Below are 20,898 nucleotides of genomic sequence, written 5' to 3' on the forward strand. Positions count from 1 at the left end.
GGGCTTGGGGTTAGGTTTAGATTTGGGGTTAGGTTTAGATTTGGGGTTAGGTGTTGGGATTAGCGGTTGGGGTTAGGTTTAGATTTGGGGTTAGGGGTTGGGGTTAGGTTTAGATTTGTGGTTAGGGGTTGGGGTTAGAGGTTGGGGTTAGGTTTAGATTTAGGGTTAGGGGTTGGGGTTAGGGGTTGGGTTTAGGGGTTGGGGTTAGGTTTAGATTTGGGATTAGGGGTTGAGGTTAGGTTTAGATTTGGGTTTAGGTTTATATTTGGGGTTAGGGGTTGGGGTTAGGTTTAGATTTGGGGTTATGTTTAGATTTGAGGTTAGGGGTTGGGGTTAGGTTTAGATTTGGGGTTAGGTTTCTATTTGGGGTTAGGGGTTGGGGTTAGGTTTAGATTTGGGGATAGGTTTAGATTTGGGGTTAGGTGTTGGGGTTAGGTTTAGATTTGTGGTTAGGTTTAGATTTGGGTATAGGTTTAGATTTGGGGTTAGGGGTTGAGGTTAGGTTTAGATTTGGGGATAGGTTTAGATTTGGGGTTAGGGGTTGGGGTTAGGTTTAGATTTGGGGTTAGGTTTAGATTTGGGGTTAGGGGTTGGGGTTAGGTTTAGATTTGGGGTTAGGGGTTGGGGTTAGGTTTAGATTTGGGGTTAGGTTTAGATTTTGGGGTTAGGTTTAGATTTGGGGTTAGGGGTTGGGGTAAGGGATTTGGGTTAGGGGTTGGGATTAGGTTTAGATTTGGGGTTAGGTTTAGATTTGGGGTTTAGATTTGGGGTTAGGTTTAGATTTGGGCTTAGGGGTTGGGGTTAGGTTTAGATTTGGGGTTAGGGGTTGAGGTTAGGTTTAGATTTGGGGTTAGGGGTTGGGGTTAGGTTTAGATTTGGGGTTAGGTTAAGATTTGGGTTTAGGGGCTGGGGTTAGGTTTAGATTTGGGTTTAGGGGTTGGGGTTAGGGGTTGGGGTTAGGTTTAGATTTGCGGTTAGGGGTTGGGGTTAGGTTTAGATTTGGGGTTAGGGGTTGGGGTTAGGGGTTGGGGTTAGGTTTAGATTTGGGGTTAGGTTTAGATTTGGGGTTAGGAGTTGGGGTTAGGTTTAGATTTGGGGTTAGGTTTAGATCTGGGGTTAGGGGTTGGGGTTATGTTTAGATTTGGGGTTAGGTTTCTAGTTGGGGTTAGGGGTTGGGGTTAGGTTTAGATTTGGGGTTAGGTTTAGATTTGGGGTTAGGAGTTGGGGTTAGGTTTAGATTTGGGGTTAGGTTTAGATCTGGGGTTAGGGGTTGGGGTTCTGTTTAGATTTGGGTATAGGTTTAGATTTGGGGTTAGGGGTTGGGGTTGGGTTTAGATTTGGGGTTAGGGGTTGGGGTTAGAGGTTGGGGTTAGGTTTAGATTTGGGGTTAGGGGTTGGGGTTAGGGGTTGGGTTTAGGGGTTGGGGTTAGGTTTAGATTTGGGATTAGGGGTTGAGGTTAGGTTTAGATTTGGGGTTAGGGGTTGGGGTTAGGTTTAGATTTGGGGTTATGTTTAGATTTGAGGTTAGGGGTTGGGGTTAGGTTTAGATTTGGGGTTAGGTTTCTATTTGGGGTTAGGGGTTGGGGTTAGGTTTAGATTTGGGGATAGGTTTAGATTTGGGGTTAGGTGTTGGGGTTAGGTTTAGATTTGGGGTTAGGTTTAGATTTGGGTATAGGTTTAGATATGGGGTTAGGGGTTGAGGTTAGGTTTAGATTTGGGGTTAGGTTTAGATTTGGGGTTAGGGGTTGGGGTTAGGTTTAGATTTGGGGTTAGGGGTTGGGGTTAGGTTTAGATTTGGGGATAGGTTTAGATTTGGGGTTAGGTGTTGGGGTTAGGTTTAGATTTGGGGTTAGGTTTAGATTTGGGTATAGGTTTAGATATGGGGTTAGGGGTTGAGGTTAGGTTTAGATTTGGGGTTAGGTTTAGATTTGGGCTTAGGGGTTGGGGTTAGGTTTAGATTTGGGGTTAGGGGTTGAGGTTAGGTTTAGATTTGGGGTTAGGGGTTGGGGTTAGGTTTAGATTTGGGGTTAGGTTAAGAATTGGGTTTAGGGGTTTGGGTTAGGTTTAGATTTGGGGTTAGGGGTTGGGGTTAGGGGTTGGGGTTAGGTTTAGATTTGCGGTTAGGGGTTGGGGTTAGGTTTAGATTTGGGCTTAGGGGTTGGGGTTAGGGGTTGGGGTTAGGTTTAGATTTGGGGTTAGGTTTAGATTTGGGGTTAGGAGTTGGGGTTAGGTTTAGATTTGGGGTTAGGTTTAGATCTGGGGTTAGGGGTTGGGGTTATGTTTAGATTTGGGGTTAGGTTTCTATTTGGGGTTAGGGGTTGGGGTTAGGTTTAGATTTGGGGTTAGGTTTAGATTTGGGGTTAGGAGTTGGGGTTAGGTTTAGATTTGGGGTTAGGTTTAGATCTGGGGTTAGGTGTTGGGGTTATGTTTAGATTTGGGTATAGGTTTAGATTTGGGGTTAGGGGTTGGGGTTAGGTTTAGATTTGGGGTTAGGGGTTGGGGTTAGGGGTTGGGTTTAGGGGTTGGGGTTAGGTTTAGATTTGGGATTAGGGGTTGAGGTTAGGTTTAGATTTGGGGTTAGGTGTTGGGGTTAGGTTTAGATTTGGGGTTATGTTTAGATTTGAGGTTAGGGGTTGGGGTTAGGTTTAGATTTGGGGTTAGGTTTCTATTTGGGGTTAGGGGTTGGGGTTAGGTTTAGATTTGGGGATAGGTTTAGATTTGGGGTTAGGTGTTGGGGTTAGGTTTAGATTTGGGGTTAGGTTTAGATTTGGGTATAGGTTTAGATATGGGGTTAGGGGTTGAGGTTAGGTTTAGATTTGGGGTTAGGTTTAGATTTGGGGTTAGGGGTTGGGTTTAGGTTTAATTTTGGGGTTAGGTTTAGATTTGGGTTTAGGGGTTGGGGTTAGGTTTAGATTTGGGGTTAGGTTTAGATTTGGGGTTAGGGGTTGGGGTAAGGGATTTGGGTTAGGGGTTGGGATTAGGTTTAGATTTGGGGTTAGGTTTCTATTTGGGGTTTAGATTTGGGGTTAGGTTTAGATTGGGGCTTAGGGGTTGGGGTTAGGGGTTGGGGTTAGGTTTAGATTTGCGGTTAGGGGTTGGGGTTAGGTTTAGATTTTGGGTTAGGGGTTGGGGTTAGGGGTTGGGGTTAGGTTTATATTTGGGGTTAGGTTTAGATTTGGGGTTAGGGGTTGGGGTTAGGTTTAGATTTGGGGTTAGGTTTAGATCTGGGGTTAGGGGTTGGGGTTAGGTTTAGATTTGGGGTTAGGTTTAGATTTGGGGTTAGGAGTTGGGGTTAGGTTTAAATTTGGGGTTAGGTTTAGATCTGGGGTTAGGGGTTGGGGTTAGGTTTAGATTTGGGGTTAGGTTTAGATTTGGGTATAGGTTTAGATTTGGGGTTAGGGGTTGAGGTTAGGTTTAGGTTTGGGGTTAGGTTTAGATTTGGGGTTAGAGGTTGGGGTTAGGTTTAGATTTGGGGTTAGGTTTAGATTTGGGGTTAGGGGTTGGGGTTAGGTTTAGATTTGGTTTTAGGGGTTGGGGTTAGGTTTAGATTTGGGGTTAGGTTTAGATTTTGGGGTTAGGGGTTGGGGTAAGGGATTTGCGGTTAGGGGTTGGGATTAGGTTTAGATTTGGGGTTAGGTTTAGATTTGGGGTTTAGATTTGGGGTTAGGTTTAGATTTGGGGTTAGGGGTTGGGATTAGGTTTAGATTTGGGGTTAGGTTTAGATTGGGGTTAGGGGTTGAGGTTAGGTTTAGATTTGGGGTTAGGGGTTGGGGTTAGGTTTAGATTTGGGGTTAGGTTTAGATTTGGGTTTAGGGGTTGGGGTTAGGTTTAGATTTGGGGTTAGGGGTTGGGGTTAGGGGTTGGGGTTAGCTTTAGATTTGGGGTTAGGGGTTGGGGTTAGGGGTTGGGGTTAGGTTTAGATTTGGGGTTAGGTTTAGATTTTGGAGTTAGGAGTTGGGGTTAGGTTTAGATTTGGGGTTAGGTTTAGATCTGGGATTAGGGGTTGGGGTTATGTTTAGATTTGGGGTTAGGTTTAGATTTGGGGTTTACATTTGGGGTTAGGTTTAGATTTGGGGTTAGATTTAGATTTGGGGTTAGGGGTTGGGGTTAGGTTTAGATTTGGGGTTAGGTTTATATTTGGGGTTAGGGGTTGGGGTTAGGTTTAGATTTGGGGTTTGATTTAGATTTCGGGTTAGGGGTTGGGGTTAGGTTTAGATTTGGGGTTAGGTTTATATTTGGGGTTAGGTGTTGGGGTTAGGTTTAGATTTGGGGTTAGGTTTAGATTTGGGGATAGGGGTTGGGGTTAGGTTTAGATTTGGGGCTAGGGGTTGGGGTTAGGGGTTGGGGTTAGGGTTTGGGGTTAGGTTTAGATTTGGGGTTAGGGGTTTAGATTTGGGGTTAGGGGTTGGGGTTAGGTTTAGATTTGGGGTTAGGTTTAGATTTGGGGTTAGGGGTTGGGTTTAGGTTTAGTTTTGGGTTTAGGTTTAAATTTGGGCTTAGGGGTTGGGGTTAGGTTTAGATTTGGGTTTAGGGGTTGGGGTTAGTGGTTGGGGTTAGGTTTAGATTTGGGGTTAGGGGTTGGGGTTAGGTTTAGATTAGGGGTTAGGTTTAGATTTGGGGTTAGGGGTTGCGGTTAGGTTTAGATTTGGGGTTATGTTTACATTTGGGGTTAGGGGTTGGGTTTAGGTTCAGATTTGGGTTTAGGGGTTGGGGTTAGGTTTAGATTTGGGGTTAGGTTTAGATTTGGGGTTTAGATTTGTGGTTAGGTTTAGATTCGGTGTTTGGGATGGGGTTAGGTTTAGATTTGGGGTTAGGTTTAGATTTGGTGTTAGGGGTTGAGGTTAGGTTTAGATTTAGGGTTAGGTTTAGATTTGGGGTTAGGGGTTGGGGTTAGGTTTATATTTGTGTTTAGGTTTATATTTGGGGTTAAGGGTTGGGGTTAGGTTTAGATATGGGGTTAGGTTTAGATTTAGGGTTAGGGGTTGGGGTTAGGGGTTGGGGTTAGGTTTTGGGGTTAGGTTTAGATTTGGGCTTAGGTTTAGATTTGGGGTTAGAAGTTGGGGTTAGGGGTTTGGGTTGGTTGTTGGGGTTAGCTTTAGATTTGGGGTTAGGTTTACATTTGGGGTTAGGTTTAGATTTGGGGTTAAGTTTAGATTTGGGGTTAGGTGTTGGGGTTTGTTTTAGATTTGGGGTTATGTTTAAATTCAGGGTTAGGGGTTGAGGTTAGATTTAGATTTGGGATTAGGTTTAGATTCGGGGTTAGGGGTTGGGGTTAGGTTTAGATTTGGGGTAGGGTTTAGATTTGGGGTTAGCAGTTGGGGTTAGGTTTAGATTTGGGGTTAGGTTTAAATTTGGGGTTAGGGGTTGGGGTTAGGTTTAGATTTAGCGTTAGGTTTAGATTTGGGGTTAGGGGTTGGGGTTAGGGGTTGGGGTTAGGTTTAGATTTGGGGTTAGGGGTTGGGGTTAGGTTTAGATTTGGGGTTAGGTTTAGATTTGGGTTTAGGGGTTGGGGTTAGGGGTTGGGGTTAGGTTTAGATTTGGGGTTAGGGGTTGGGAATAGGGGTTGGGGTTAGGGGTTGGGGTTAGAGGTTGGGGTTAGGTTTAGATTTGGGGTTAGGTTTCGATTTGGGGTTAGGGGTTGGGGTTAGGTTTAGATTTGGGGTTAGGTTTAGATTTCGGGTTAGGGGTTGGGGTTAGGGCTTGGGGTTAGGTTTAGATTTGGGGTTAGGGCTTGGGGTTAGGTTTAGATTTGGGGTTAGGTTTAGATTTGGGGTTAGGGGTTGGGGTTAGCGGTTGGGGTTAGGTTTAGATTTGGGGTTAGGGGTTGGGGTTAGGTTTAGATTTGGGGTTAGGGGTTGGGGTTAGAGGTTGGGGTTAGGTTTAGATTTGGGGTTAGGGGTTGGGGTTAGGGGTTGGGTTTAGGGGTTGGGGTTAGGTTTAGATTTGGGATTAGGGGTTGAGGTTAAGTTTATATTTGGGTTTAGGTTTATATTTGGGGTTAGGGGTTGGGGTTAGGTTTAGATTTGGGGTTATGTTTAGATTTGAGGTTAGGGGTTGGGGTTAGGTTTAGATTTGGGGTTAGGTTTCTATTTGGGGTTAGGGGTTGGGGTTAGGTTTAGATTTGGGGATAGGTTTAGATTTGGGGTTAGGTGTTGGGGTTAGGTTTAGATTTGTGGTTAGGTTTAGATTTGGGTATAGGTTTAGATTTGGGGTTAGGGGTTGAGGTTAGGTTTAGATTTGGGGTTAGGTTTAGATTTGGGGTTAGGGGTTGGGGTTAGGTTTAGATTTGGGGTTAGGTTTAGATTTGGGGTTAGGGGTTGGGGTTAGGTTTAGATTTGGGTTTAGGGGTTGGGGTTAGGTTTAGATTTGGGGTTAGGTTTAGATTTTGGGGTTAGGTTTAGATTTGGGGTTAGGGGTTGGGGTAAGGGATTTGGGTTAGGGGTTGGGATTAGGTTTAGATTTGGGGTTAGGTTTAGATTTGGGGTTTAGATTTGGGGTTAGGTTTAGATTTGGGCTTAGGGGTTGGGGTTAGGTTTAGATTTGGGGTTAGGGTTTGAGGTTAGGTTTAGATTTGGGGTTAGGGGTTGGGGTTAGGTTTAGATTTGGGGTTAGGTTAAGATTTGGGTTTAGGGGTTGGGTTTAGGTTTAGATTTGGGGTTAGGGGTTGGGGTTAGGGGTTGGGGTTAGGTTTAGATTTGCGGTTAGGGGTTGGGGTTAGGTTTAGATTTGGGCTTAGGGGTTGGGGTTAGGGGTTGGGGTTAGGTTTAGATTTGGGGTTAGGTTTAGATTTGGGGTTAGGAGTTGGGGTTAGGTTTAGATTTGGGGTTAGGTTTAGATTTGGGGTTAGGAGTTGGGGTTAGGTTTAGATTTGGGGTTAGGTTTAGATTTGGGGTTAGGAGTTGGGGTTAGGTTTAGATTTGGGGTTAGGTTTAGATCTGGGGTTAGGGGTTGGGGTTAAGTTTAGATTTGGGTATAGGTTTAGATTTGGGGTTAGGGGTTGGGGTTAGGTTTAGATTTGGGGTTAGGGGTTGGGGTTAGAGGTTGGGGTTAGGTTTAGATTTGGGGTTAGGGGTTGGGGTTAGGGGTTGGGTTTAGGGGTTGGGGTTAGGTTTAGATTTGGGATTAGGGGTTGAGGTTAGGTTTAGATTTGGGGTTAGGGGTTGGGGTTAGGTTTAGATTTGGGGTTATGTTTAGATTTGAGGTTAGGGGTTGGGGTTAGGTTTAGATTTGGGGTTAGGTTTCTATTTGGGGTTAGGGGTTGGGGTTAGGTTTAGATTTGGGGATAGGTTTAGATTTGGGGTTAGGTGTTGGGGTTAGGTTTAGATTTGGGGTTAGGTTTAGATTTGGGTATAGGTTTAGATATGGGGTTAGGGGTTGAGGTTAGGTTTAGATTTGGGGTTAGGTTTAGATTTGGGTTTAGGGGTTGGGGTTAGGTTTAGATTTGGGGTTAGGTTTAGATTTGGGGTTAGGGGTTGGGGTAAGGGATTTGGGTTAGGGGTTGGGATTAGGTTTAGATTTGGGGTTAGGTTTCTATTTGGGGTTTAGATTTGGGGTTAGGTTTAGATTTGGGCTTAGGGGTTGGGGTTAGGGGTTGGGGTTAGGTTTAGATTTGCGGTTAGGGGTTGGGGTTAGGTTTAGATTTTGGGTTAGGGGTTGGGGTTAGGGGTTGGGGTTAGGTTTAGATTTGGGGTTAGGTTTAGATTTGGGGTTAGGAGTTGGGGTTAGGTTTAGATTTGGGGTTAGGTTTAGATCTGGGGTTAGGGGTTGGGGTTAGGTTTAGATTTGGGGTTAGGTTTAGATTTGGGGATAGGAGTTGGGGTTAGGTTTAGATTTGGGGTTAGGTTTAGATCTGGGGTTAGGGGTTGGGGTTAGGTTTAGATTTGGGGTTAGGTTTAGATTTGGGTATAGGTTTAGATTTGGGGTTAGGGGTTGAGGTTAGGTTTAGGTTTGGGGTTAGGTTTAGATTTGGGGTTAGAGGTTGGGGTTAGGTTTCTATTTGGGGTTAGGTTTAGATTTGGGGTTAGGGGTTGGGGTTAGGTTTAGATTTGGTTTTAGGGGTTGGGGTTAGGTTTAGATTTGGGGTTAGGTTTAGATTTTGGGGTTAGGGGTTGGGGTAAGGGATTTGCGGTTAGGGGTTGGGATTAGGTTTAGATTTGGGGTTAGGTTTAGATTTGGGGTTTAGATTTGGGGTTAGGTTTAGATTTGGGGTTAGGGGTTGGGATTAGGTTTAGATTTGGGGTTAGGTTTAGATTGGGGTTAGGGGTTGAGGTTAGGTTTAGATTTGGGGTTAGGGGTTGGGGTTAGGGGTTGGGGTTAGCTTTAGATTTGGGGTTAGGGGTTGGGGTTAGGGGTTGGGGTTAGGTTTAGATTTGGGGTTAGGTTTAGATTTTGGAGTTAGGAGTTGGGGTTAGGTTTAGATTTGGGGTTAGGTTTAGATCTGGGGTTAGGGGTTGCGGTTATGTTTAGATTTGGGGTTAGGTTTAGATTTGGGGTTTACATTTGGGGTTAGGTTTAGATTTGGGGTTAGATTTAGATTTGGGGTTAGGGGTTGGGGTTAGGTTTAGATTTGGGGTTAGGTTTATATTTGGGGTTAGGGGTTGGGGTTAGGTTTAGATTTGGGGTTTGATTTAGATTTGGGGTTAGGGGTTGGGGTTAGGTTTAGATTTGGGGTTAGGTTTATATTTGGGGTTAGGGGTTGGGGTTAGGTTTAGATTTGGGGTTAGGTTTAGATTTGGGGATAGGGGTTGGGGTTAGGTTTAGATTTGGGGTTAGGGGTTGGGATTAGGGGTTGGGGTTAGGGTTTGGGGTTAGGTTTAGATTTGGGGTTAGTGGTTTAGATTTGGGGTTAGGGGTTGGGGTTAGGTTTAGATTTGGGGTTAGGGGTTGGGGTTAGGGGTTGGGGTTAGGTTTAGATTTGGGGTTAGGGGTTGGGGTTAGGTTTAGATTTGGGGTTAGGTTTAGATTTTGGGGTTAGGTTTAGATTTGGGGTTAGGGGTTGTGGTAAGGGATTTGGGTTAGGGGTTGGGATTAGGTTTAGATTTGGGGTTAGGTTTAGATTTGGGGTTTAGATTTGGGGTTAGGTTTAGATTTGGGCTTAGGGGTTGGGGTTAGGTTTAGATTTGGGGTTAGGGTTTGAGGTTAGGTTTAGATTTGGGGTTAGGGGTTGGGGTTAGGTTTAGATTTGGGGTTAGGTTAAGATTTGGGTTTAGGGGTTGGGGTTAGGTTTAGATTTGGGGTTAGGGGTTGGGGTTAGGGGTTGGGGTTAGGTTTAGATTTGCGGTTAGGGGTTGGGGTTAGGTTTAGATTTGGGCTTAGGGGTTGGGGTTAGGGGTTGGGGTTAGGTTTAGATTTGGGGTTAGGTTTAGATTTGGGGTTAGGAGTTGGGGTTAGGTTTAGATTTGGGGTTAGGTTTAGATTTGGGGTTAGGAGTTGGGGTTAGGTTTAGATTTGGGGTTAGGTTTAGATTTGGGGTTAGGAGTTGGGGTTAGGTTTAGATTTGGGGTTAGGTTTAGATCTGGGGTTAGGGGTTGGGGTTAAGTTTAGATTTGGGTATAGGTTTAGATTTGGGGTTAGGGGTTGGGGTTAGGTTTAGATTTGGGGTTAGGGGTTGGGGTTAGAGGTTGGGGTTAGGTTTAGATTTGGGGTTAGGGGTTGGGGTTAGGGGTTGGGTTTAGGGGTTGGGGTTAGGTTTAGATTTGGGATTAGGGGTTGAGGTTAGGGGTTGGGGTTAGGGGTTGGGGTTAGGTTTAGATTTGGGGTTAGGTTTAGATTTGGGGTTAGGAGTTGGGGTTAGGTTTAGATTTGGGGTTAGGTTTAGATTTGGGGTTAGGAGTTGGGGTTAGGTTTAGATTTGGGGTTAGGTTTAGATTTGGGGTTAGGAGTTGGGGTTAGGTTTAGATTTGGGGTTAGGTTTAGATCTGGGGTTAGGGGTTGGGGTTAAGTTTAGATTTGGGTATAGGTTTAGATTTGGGGTTAGGGGTTGAGGTTAGGTTTAGGTTTGGGGTTAGGTTTAGATTTGGGGTTAGAGGTTGGGGTTAGGTTTCTATTTGGGGTTAGGTTTAGATTTGGGGTTAGGGGTTGGGGTTAGGTTTAGATTTGGTTTTAGGGGTTGGGGTTAGGTTTAGATTTGGGGTTAGGTTTAGATTTTGGGGTTAGGGGTTGGGGTAAGGGATTTGCGGTTAGGGGTTGGGATTAGGTTTAGATTTGGGGTTAGGTTTAGATTTGGGGTTTAGATTTGGGGTTAGGTTTAGATTTGGGGTTAGGGGTTGGGATTAGGTTTAGATTTGGGGTTAGGTTTAGATTGGGGTTAGGGGTTGAGGTTAGGTTTAGATTTGGGGTTAGGGGTTGGGGTTAGGGGTTGGGGTTAGCTTTAGATTTGGGGTTAGGGGTTGGGGTTAGGGGTTGGGGTTAGGTTTAGATTTGGGGTTAGGTTTAGATTTTGGAGTTAGGAGTTGGGGTTAGGTTTAGATTTGGGGTTAGGTTTAGATCTGGGGTTAGGGGTTGCGGTTATGTTTAGATTTGGGGTTAGGTTTAGATTTGGGGTTTACATTTGGGGTTAGGTTTAGATTTGGGGTTAGATTTAGATTTGGGGTTAGGGGTTGGGGTTAGGTTTAGATTTGGGGTTAGGTTTATATTTGGGGTTAGGGGTTGGGGTTAGGTTTAGATTTGGGGTTTGATTTAGATTTGGGGTTAGGGGTTGGGGTTAGGTTTAGATTTGGGGTTAGGTTTATATTTGGGGTTAGGGGTTGGGGTTAGGTTTAGATTTGGGGTTAGGTTTAGATTTGGGGATAGGGGTTGGGGTTAGGTTTAGATTTGGGGTTAGGGGTTGGGATTAGGGGTTGGGGTTAGGGTTTGGGGTTAGGTTTAGATTTGGGGTTAGTGGTTTAGATTTGGGGTTAGGGGTTGGGGTTAGGTTTAGATTTGGGGTTAGGGGTTGGGGTTAGGGGTTGGGGTTAGGTTTAGATTTGGGGTTAGGGGTTGGGGTTAGGTTTAGATTTGGGGTTAGGTTTAGATTTTGGGGTTAGGTTTAGATTTGGGGTTAGGGGTTGTGGTAAGGGATTTGGGTTAGGGGTTGGGATTAGGTTTAGATTTGGGGTTAGGTTTAGATTTGGGGTTTAGATTTGGGGTTAGGTTTAGATTTGGGCTTAGGGGTTGGGGTTAGGTTTAGATTTGGGGTTAGGGTTTGAGGTTAGGTTTAGATTTGGGGTTAGGGGTTGGGGTTAGGTTTAGATTTGGGGTTAGGTTAAGATTTGGGTTTAGGGGTTGGGGTTAGGTTTAGATTTGGGGTTAGGGGTTGGGGTTAGGGGTTGGGGTTAGGTTTAGATTTGCGGTTAGGGGTTGGGGTTAGGTTTAGATTTGGGCTTAGGGGTTGGGGTTAGGGGTTGGGGTTAGGTTTAGATTTGGGGTTAGGTTTAGATTTGGGGTTAGGAGTTGGGGTTAGGTTTAGATTTGGGGTTAGGTTTAGATTTGGGGTTAGGAGTTGGGGTTAGGTTTAGATTTGGGGTTAGGTTTAGATTTGGGGTTAGGAGTTGGGGTTAGGTTTAGATTTGGGGTTAGGTTTAGATCTGGGGTTAGGGGTTGGGGTTAAGTTTAGATTTGGGTATAGGTTTAGATTTGGGGTTAGGGGTTGGGGTTAGGTTTAGATTTGGGGTTAGGGGTTGGGGTTAGAGGTTGGGGTTAGGTTTAGATTTGGGGTTAGGGGTTGGGGTTAGGGGTTGGGTTTAGGGGTTGGGGTTAGGTTTAGATTTGGGATTAGGGGTTGAGGTTAGGTTTAGATTTGGGGTTAGGGGTTGGGGTTAGGTTTAGATTTGGGGTTATGTTTAGATTTGAGGTTAGGGGTTGGGGTTAGGTTTAGATTTGGGGTTAGGTTTCTATTTGGGGTTAGGGGTTGGGGTTAGGTTTAGATTTGGGGATAGGTTTAGATTTGGGGTTATGTGTTGGGGTTAGGTTTAGATTTGGGGTTAGGTTTAGATTTGGGGTTAGGTTTAGATCTGGGGTTAGGGGTTGAGGTTAGGTTTAGATTTGGGGTTAGGTTTAGATTTGGGTTTAGGGGTTGGGGTTAGGTTTAGATTTGGGGTTAGGTTTAGATTTGGGGTTAGGGGTTGGGGTAAGGGATTTGGGTAAGGGGTTGGGATAAGGTTTAGATTTGGGGTTAGGTTTCTATTTGGGGTTTAGATTTGGGGTTAGGTTTAGATTTGGGCTTAGGGGTTGGGGTTAGGGGTTGGGGTTAGGTTTAGATTTTGGGTTAGGGGTTGGGGTTAGGGGTTGGGGTTAGGTTTAGATTTGGGGTTAGGTTTAGATTTGGGGTTAGGAGTTGGGGTTAGGTTTAGATTTGGGGTTAGGTTTAGATCTGGGGTTAGGGGTTGGGGTTAGGTTTAGATTTGGGGTTAGGTTTAGATTTGGGGTTAGGAGTTGGGGTTAGGTTTAGATTTGGGGTTAGGTTTAGATCTGGGGTTAGGGGTTGGGGTTAGGTTTAGATTTGGGGATAGGTTTAGATTTGGGTATAGGTTTAGATTTGGGGTTAGGGGTTGAGGTTAGGTTTAGGTTTGGGGTTAGGTTTAGGTTTGGGCTTAGGTTTAGATTTGGGGTTAGAGGTTGGGGTTAGGTTTAGATTTGGGGTTAGGTTTAGATTTGGGGTTAGGGGTTGGGGTTAGGTTTAGATTTGGTTTTAGGGGTTGGGGTTAGGTTTAGATTTGGGGTTAGGTTTAGATTTTGGGGTTAGGGGTTGGGGTAAGGGATTTGCGGTTAGGGGTTGGGATTAGGTTTAGATTTGGGGTTAGGTTTAGATTTGGGGTTTAGATTTGGGGTTAGGTTTAGATTTGGGGTTAGGGGTTGGGATTAGGTTTAGATTTGGGGTTAGGTTTAGATTGGGGTTAGGGGTTGAGGTTAGGTTTAGATTTGGGGTTAGGGGTTGGGGTTAGGTTTAGATTTGGGGTTAGGTTTAGATTTGGGTTTAGGGGTTGGGGTTAGGTTTAGATTTGGGGTTAGGGGTTGGGGTTAGGGGTTGGGGTTAGCTTTAGATTTGGGGTTAGGGGTTGGGGTTAGGGGTTGGGGTTAGGTTTAGATTTGGGGTTAGGTTTAGATTTTGGAGTTAGGAGTTGGGGTTAGGTTTAGATTTGGGGTTAGGTTTAGATCTGGGGTTAGGGGTTGCGGTTATGTTTAGATTTGGGGTTAGGTTTAGATTTGGGGTTTACATTTGGGGTTAGGTTTAGATTTGGGGTTAGATTTAGATTTGGGGTTAGGGGTTGGGGTTAGGTTTAGATTTGGGGTTAGGTTTATATTTGGGGTTAGGGGTTGGGGTTAGGTTTAGATTTGGGGTTTGATTTAGATTTGGGGTTAGGGGTTGGGGTTAAGTTTAGATTTGGGGTTAGGTTTAGATTTGGGGATAGGGGTTGGGGTTAGGTTTAGATTTGGGGTTAGGTTTAGATTTGGGGATAGGGGTTGGGGTTAGGTTTAGATTTGGGGTTAGGGGTTGGGGTTAGGGGTTGGGGTTAGGGTTTGGGGTTAGGTTTAGATTTGGGGTTAGTGGTTTAGATTTGGGGTTAGGGGTTGGGGTTAGGTTTAGATTTGGGGTTAGGTTTAGATTTGGGGTTAGGGGTTGGGTTTAGGTTTAGTTTTGGGTTTAGGTTTAAATTTGGGCTTAGGGGTTGGGGTTAGGTTTAGATTTGGGGTTAGGGGTTGGGGTTAGTGGTTGGGGTTAGGTTTAGATTTGGGGTTAGGGGTTGAGGTTAGGAGTTGGGGTTAGGGGTTGGGGTTAGGTTTAGATTAGGGGTTAGGTTTAGATTTGGGGTTAGGGGTTGGGGTTAGGTTTAGATTTGGGGTTATGTTTACATTTGGGGTTAGGGGTTGGGTTTAGGTTCAGATTTGGGTTTAGGGGTTGGGGTTAGGTTTAGCTTTGGGGTTAGGTTTAGATTTGGGGTTTAGATTTGGGGTTAGGTTTAGATTCGGTGTTTGGGATGGGGTTAGGTTTAGATTTGGGGTTAGGTTTAGATTTGGTGTTAGGGGTTGAGGTTAGGTTTAGATTTAGGGTTAGGTTTAGATTTGGGGTTAGGGGTTGGGGTTAGGTTTATATTTGTGTTTAGGTTTATATTTGGGGTTAAGGGTTGGGGTTAGGTTTAGATATGGGGTTAGGTTTAGATTTAGGGTTAGGGGTTGGGGTTAGGGGTTGGGGTTAGGGTTTGGGGTTAGGTTTAGATTTGGGGTTAGGGGTTTAGATTTGGGGTTAGGGGTTGGGGTTCGGTTTAGATTTGGGGTTAGGTTTAGATTTGGGGTTAGGGGTTGGGTTTAGGTTTAGTTTTGGGTTTAGGTTTAAATTTGGGCTTAGGGGTTGGGGTTAGGTTTAGATTTGGGTTTAGGGGTTGGGGTTAGTGGTTGGGGTTAGGTTTAGATTTGGGGTTAGGGGTTGAGGTTAGGAGTTGGGGTTAGGGGTTGGGGTTAGGTTTAGATTAGGGGTTAGGTTTAGATTTGGGGTTAGGGGTTGGGGTTAGGTTTAGATTTGGGGTTATGTTTACATTTGGGGTTAGGGGTTGGGTTTAGGTTCAGATTTGGGTTTAGGGGTTGGGGTAAGGGATTTGGGTTAGGGGTTGGGATTAGGTTTAGATTTGGGGTTAGGTTTAGATTGGGGTTAGGGGTTGAGGTTAGGTTTAGATTTGGGGTTAGGGGTTGGGGTTAGGTTTAGATTTGGGGTTAGGTTTAGATTTGGGTTTAGGGGTTGGGGTTAGGTTTAGATTTGGGGTTAGGGGTTGGGGTTAGGGGTTGGGGTTAGGTTTAGATTTGCGGTTAGGGGTTGGGGTTAGGTTTAGATTTGGGGTTAGGGGTTGGGGTTAGGAACTGGGGTTAGGCTTAGATTTGGGGTTAGGTTTAGATTTGGGCTTAGGGGTTGGGGTTAGGTTTAGATTTGGGGTTAGGTTTAGATCTGGGGTTAGGAACTGGGATTATGTTTAGATTTGGGGTTAGGTTTCTATTTGGGGTTAGGGGTTGGGGTTAGGTTTAGATTTGGGGTTAGGTTTAGATTTGGGGTTAGGGGTTGGGGTTAGGTTTAGATTTGGGGTTATGTTTACATTTGGGGTTAGGGGTTGGGTTTAGGTTCAGATTTGGGTTTAGGGGTTGGGGTTAGGTTTAGATTTGGGGTTAGGTTTAGATTTGGGGTTTAGATTTGAGGTTAGGTTTAGATTCGGTGTTTGGGATGGGGTTAGGTTTAGATTTGGGGTTAGGTTTAGATTTGGTGTTAGGGGTTGAGGTTAGGTTTAGATTTAGGGTTAGGTTTAGATTTGGGGTTAGGGGTTGGGGTTAGGTTTATATTTGTGTTTAGGTTTATATTTGGGGTTAAGGGTTGGGGTTAGGTTTAGATATGGGGTTAGGTTTAGATTTAGGGTTAGGGGTTGGGGTTAGGTTTAGATTTGGGCTTAGGTTTAGATTTGGGTTTAGGAGTTGGCGTTAGGTTTAGATTTGGGGTTAGGTTTAGATCTGGGGTTAGGGGTTGGGGTTATGTTTAGATTTGGTGTTAGGTTTCTATTTGGGGTTAGGGGTTGGGGTTAGGTTTAGATTTGGGGTTAGGTTTAGATTTGGGTATAGGTTTAGATTTGGGGTTAGGGGTTGAGGTTAGGTTTAGATTTGGGCTTAGGTTTAGATTTGGGGTTAGGGGTTGGGGTTAGGTTTAGATTAGGGGTTAGGTTTAGATTTGGGGTTAGGGGTTGGGGTTAGGTTTAGATTTGGGTTTAGGGGTTGGGGTTAGGTTTAGATTTGGGGTTAGGTTTAGATTTTGGGGTTAGGTTTAGATTTGGGGTTAGCGGTTGGGGTTAGGGGTTGGGGTTAGGTTTAGATCTGCGGTTAGGGGTTGGGATTAGCTTTAGATTTGGGGTTAGGGGTTGGGGTTAGGGGTTGGGGTTAGGTTTAGATCTGGGGTTAGGGGTTGGGGTTAGGTTTAGATTAGGGGTTAGGTTTAGATTTGGGGTTAGGGGTTGGGGTTAGGTTTAGATCTGGGGTTAGGGGTTGGGGTTATGTTTAGATTTGGGGTTAGGTTTAGATTTGGGGTTTACATTTGGGGTTAGGTTTAGATTTGGGGTTAGATTTAGATTTGGGGTTAGGGGTTGGGGTTAGGTTTAGATTTGGGGTTAAGTTTAGATTTGGGGTTGGTGTTGCGTTTAGGTTTAGACTTGGGGTTAGGTTTAGATTTGGGGTTAGGGGTTGGGGTTAGGTGTAGATTTGGGGTTAGGTTTAGATTTGGGTTGAGGGTTTGGGGTTAGGTTTAGACTTGGGGTTAGGTTTAGATTTGGGGTTAGGGGTTGGGGTTAGGTTTAGATTTGGAATTAGCTTTAGATTTGGCGTTAGGCGTTGGGGTTAGGTTTAGATTTGGGGTTAGGTTTAGATTTCGGGTTCGGGGTTGGGGTTAGGGGTTGGGGTTAGGTTTAGATTTGGGGTTAGGTTTAGATTTGGGGTTTAGATTTGGGGTTAGGTTTAGATTTGGGGTTGACTTTAGATTTGGGGTTAGGTTTAGATTTGGGTTGAGGGTTTGGGGTTAGGTTTAGGTTTGGGGTTAGGGGTTGGGGTTAGGTTTAGATTTGGGTTTAGGTTTAGATTTGGGGTTAGGGGTTGGGGTTAGTTTTAGTTTTGGGGTTAGATTTAGATTTGGGGTTAGGGGTTGGAGTTAGGGATTGGGGTTAGGGGTTGGGATAAGGTTTAGATTTAGGGTTAGGTTTAGATTTGGGGTTAGGGGTTGGGGTTAGGTTTAGATTTGGGGTTAGGTTTAGATTTGGGATTAGGGGTTGGGGTTAGGTTTAGATTTGGGGTTAGGTTTAGATTTGGGGTTAGGGGTTGAGGTTAAGTTTAGATTTGGTGTTAGGGGTTGGGGTTAGGTTTAGATTTGGGGTTAGGTTTAGATTTGGGGTTTGGGGTTGGGGTTACGTTTAGATTTGGGGTTAGGTTTAGATTTGGGGTTAGGTTTAGATTTGGGGTTAGGGGTTGGGGTTAGGTTTAGATTTGGGGTTAGGTTTATATTTGGGGTTAGGTGTTGGGGTTAGGTTTAGATTTCGGGTTAGGTTTAGATTTGGGATTAAGTGTTGGGGTTAGGTTTAGATTTGGGGTTAGGTTTAGATTTGGGGTTAGGGGTTGGGGTTAGGTTTAGATTTGGGGTTAGGTTTAGATTTAGGGTTCGGGGTTGGGATTACGGTTGGGGTTTAGATTTAGATTTGCGGTTAGGGGTTGGGGTTAGCTTTATATTTGGGGTTAGGGGTTGGGGTTAGGGGTTGGGGTAGGTTTAGATTTGGGTTTAGGGTTTGGGGTTAGGTTTAGATTTGGGGTTAGGTTTAGATTTGGAGTTTACATTTGGGGTTAGGTTTAGATTCGGTGTTAGGGATGGGGTTACGTTTAGATTTGGGGTTAGGTTTAGATTTGGGGTTAGGGGTTGGGTTTAGGTTTAGATTTGGGTTTAGGTTTAAATTTGGGCTTAGGGGTTGGAGTTAGGTTTAGATTTGGGTTTAGGGGTTGGGGTTAGGTTTAGATTTGGGGTTAGGTTTAGATTTAGGGTTCGGGGTTGGGATTAGGGGTTGGGGTTTAGATTTAGATTTGCGGTTAGGGGTTGGGGTTAGCTTTAGATTTGGGGTTAGGGGTTGGGGTTAGGGGTTGGGGTTAGGTTTAGATTTGGGGTTAGGGGTTGGGGTTACGTTTAGATTTGGGGTTAAGTTTAGATTTGGGGTTGGTGTTGCATTTAGGTTTAGACTTGGGGTTAGGTTTAGATTTGGGGTTAGGGGTTGGGGTTAGGTTTAGATTTGGGGTTAGGTTTAGATTTGGGTTGAGGGTTTGGGGTTAGGTTTAGACTTGGGGTTACGTTTAGATTTGGGGTTAGGGGTTGGGGTTAGGTTTAGATTTGGGATTAGGTTTAGATTTGGGGTTAGGCGTTGGGGTTAGGTTTAGATTTGGGGTTAGGTTTAGATTTGGGGTTCGGGGTTGGGGTTAGGGGTTGGGGTTAGGTTTAGATTTGGGGTTAGGTTTAGATTTGGGGTTAGTAGTTGGGGTTAGGTTGAGATTTGGGGTTAGGTTTAGATTTGGGGTTAGGTTTAGATTTGGGGTTAGGGGTTGGGGTTAGGTTTAGATTAGGGGTTAGGTTTAGATTTGGGGTTAGGTTTAGATTTGTGGGTAGGGGTTGGGGTTAGGTTTAGATTTGGGGTTATGTTTAGATTTGGGGTTAGGAGTTGGGCTTAGGTTTAGATTTGGGGTTAGGTTTAGATCTGGGGTTAGGGGTTGGGTTTATGTTTAGATTTGGGGTTAGGTTTAGATTTGGGGTTTACATTTGGAGTAGGATTTAGATTTGGGGTTAGATTTAGATTTGAAGTTAGGGGTTGGGGTTAGGTTTAGATTTGGGTTTAGGTTTCTATTTGGGGTTGCGGTTGGGTTTATGTTTAGATTTGGGGTTAGGGGTTGGGGTTAGGTTTAGATTTGGGGTTAGGTTTAGATTTGCGCTTAGGGGTTGGGGTTAGGTTTAGATTTGAGGTTAGGGGTTGGGGTTAGGTTTAAATTTGGGGTTAGGTTCAGATTTGGGGTTTAGATTTGGGGTTAGGTTTAAATTTGCGGTTAGGTTTAGATTTGGGGTTAGGGGTTGAGGTTAGGTTTAGATTTGGGGTTAGGTTATAGATTTGGCGTTAGGTTTAGATTGGGGTTAGGGGTTGGGGTTAGGTTTAGATTTGGGGTTAGGTTTAGATTTGGGGTTAGGGGTTGGGGTTAGGGGTTGGGGTTAGGTTTAGATTTGCTGTTAGGGGTTGGGGTTAGCTTTAGATTTGGGGTTAGGGGTTGGGGTTAGGGGTTGGGGTTAGGTTTAGATTTGGGTTTAAGTTTAGATTTGGGTTTAGGGGTTGGGGTTAGGTTTAGACTTGGGGTTAGGTTTAGATTTGGGGTTAGGGGTTGGGGTTACATTTAGATTTGGGGTTAAGTTTAGATTTGGGGTTGGTGTTGCGTTTAGGTTTAGACTTGGGGTTAGGTTTAGATTTGGGGTTAGGGGTTGGGGTTAGGTTTAGATTTGGGGTTAGTTTTAGATTTGGGTTGAGGGTTTGGGGTTAGGTTTAGACTTGGGGTTAGGTTTAGATTTGGGGTTAGGGGTTGGGGTTAGGTTTAGATTTGGGATTAGGTTTAGATTTGGGGTTAGGCGTTGGGGTTAGGTTTAGATTTGGGGTTAGGTTTAGATTTCGGGTTTGGGGTTGGTGTTAGGGGTTGGGGTTAGGTTTAGATTTGGGGTTAGGTTTAGATTTGGGGTTGACTTTAGATTTGGGGTTAGGTTTAGATTTGGGTTGAGGGTTTGGGGTTAGGTTTAGATTTGGGGTTAGGGGTTGGGGTTAGGTTTAGATTTGGGTTTAGGTTTAGATTTGGGGTTAGGGGTTGGGGTTAGTTTTAGATTTGGGGTTAGATTTAGATTTGGGGTTAGGGGTTGGGGTTAGGGATTGGGGTTAGGGGTTGGGGTTAGGTTTAGATTAGGGGTTAGGTTTAGATTTGGGGTTAGGTTTAGATTTGTGGGTAGGGGTTGGGGTTAGGTTTAGATTTGGGGTTATGTTTAGATTTGGGGTTAGGAGTTGGGCTTAGGTTTAGATTTGGGGTTAGGTTTAGATCTGGGGTTAGGGGTTGGGTTTATGTTTAGATTTGGGGTTAGGTTTAGATTTGGGGTTTACATTTGGAGTAGGATTTAGATTTGGGGTTAGATTTAGATTTGAAGTTAGGGGTTGGGGTTAGGTTTAGATTTGGGTTTAGGTTTCTATTTGGGGTTGCGGTTGGGTTTATGTTTAGATTTGGGGTTAGGGGTTGGGGTTAGGTTTAGATTTGGGGTTAGGTTTAGATTTGCGCTTAGGGGTTGGGGTTAGGTTTAGATTTGAGGTTAGGGGTTGGGGTTAGGTTTAGATTTGGGGTTAGGTTCAGATTTGGGGTTTAGATTTGGGGTTAGGTTTAAATTTGCGGTTAGGTTTAGATTTGGGGTTAGGGGTTGAGGTTAGGTTTAGATTTGGGGTTAGGTTATAGATTTGGCGTTAGGTTTAGATTGGGGTTAGGGGTTGGGGTTAGGTTTAGATTTGGGGTTAGGTTTAGATTTGGGGTTAGGGGTTGGGGTTAGGGGTTGGGGTTAGGTTTAGATTTGCTGTTAGGGGTTGGGGTTAGCTTTAGATTTGGGGTTAGGGGTTGGGGTTAGGGGTTGGGGTTAGGTTTAGATTTGGGTTTAAGTTTAGATTTGGGTTTAGGGGTTGGGGTTAGGTTTAGACTTGGGGTTAGGTTTAGATTTGGGGTTAGGGGTTGGGGTTACATTTAGATTTGGGGTTAAGTTTAGATTTGGGGTTGGTGTTGCGTTTAGGTTTAGACTTGGGGTTAGGTTTAGATTTGGGGTTAGGGGTTGGGGTTAGGTTTAGATTTGGGGTTAGTTTTAGATTTGGGTTGAGGGTTTGGGGTTAGGTTTAGACTTGGGGTTAGGTTTAGATTTGGGGTTAGGGGTTGGGGTTAGGTTTAGATTTGGGATTAGGTTTAGATTTGGGGTTAGGCGTTGGGGTTAGGTTTAGATTTGGGGTTAGGTTTAGATTTCGGGTTTGGGGTTGGTGTTAGGGGTTGGGGTTAGGTTTAGATTTGGGGTTAGGTTTAGATTTGGGGTTGACTTTAGATTTGGGGTTAGGTTTAGATTTGGGTTGAGGGTTTGGGGTTAGGTTTAGATTTGGGGTTAGGGGTTGGGGTTAGGTTTAGATTTGGGTTTAGGTTTAGATTTGGGGTTAGGGGTTGGGGTTAGTTTTAGATTTGGGGTTAGATTTAGATTTGGGGTTAGGGGTTGGGGTTAGGGATTGGGGTTAGGGGTTGGGATTAGGTTTAGATTTAGGGTTAGGTTTAGATTTGGGGTTAGGGGTTGGGGTTAGGTTTAGATTTGGGGTTAGGTTTAGATTTGGG

Source organism: Patagioenas fasciata, chromosome 2 (genome assembly GCF_037038585.1).
Source record: "Patagioenas fasciata isolate bPatFas1 chromosome 2, bPatFas1.hap1, whole genome shotgun sequence".
Classification (NCBI taxonomy): domain Eukaryota; kingdom Metazoa; phylum Chordata; class Aves; order Columbiformes; family Columbidae; genus Patagioenas; species Patagioenas fasciata.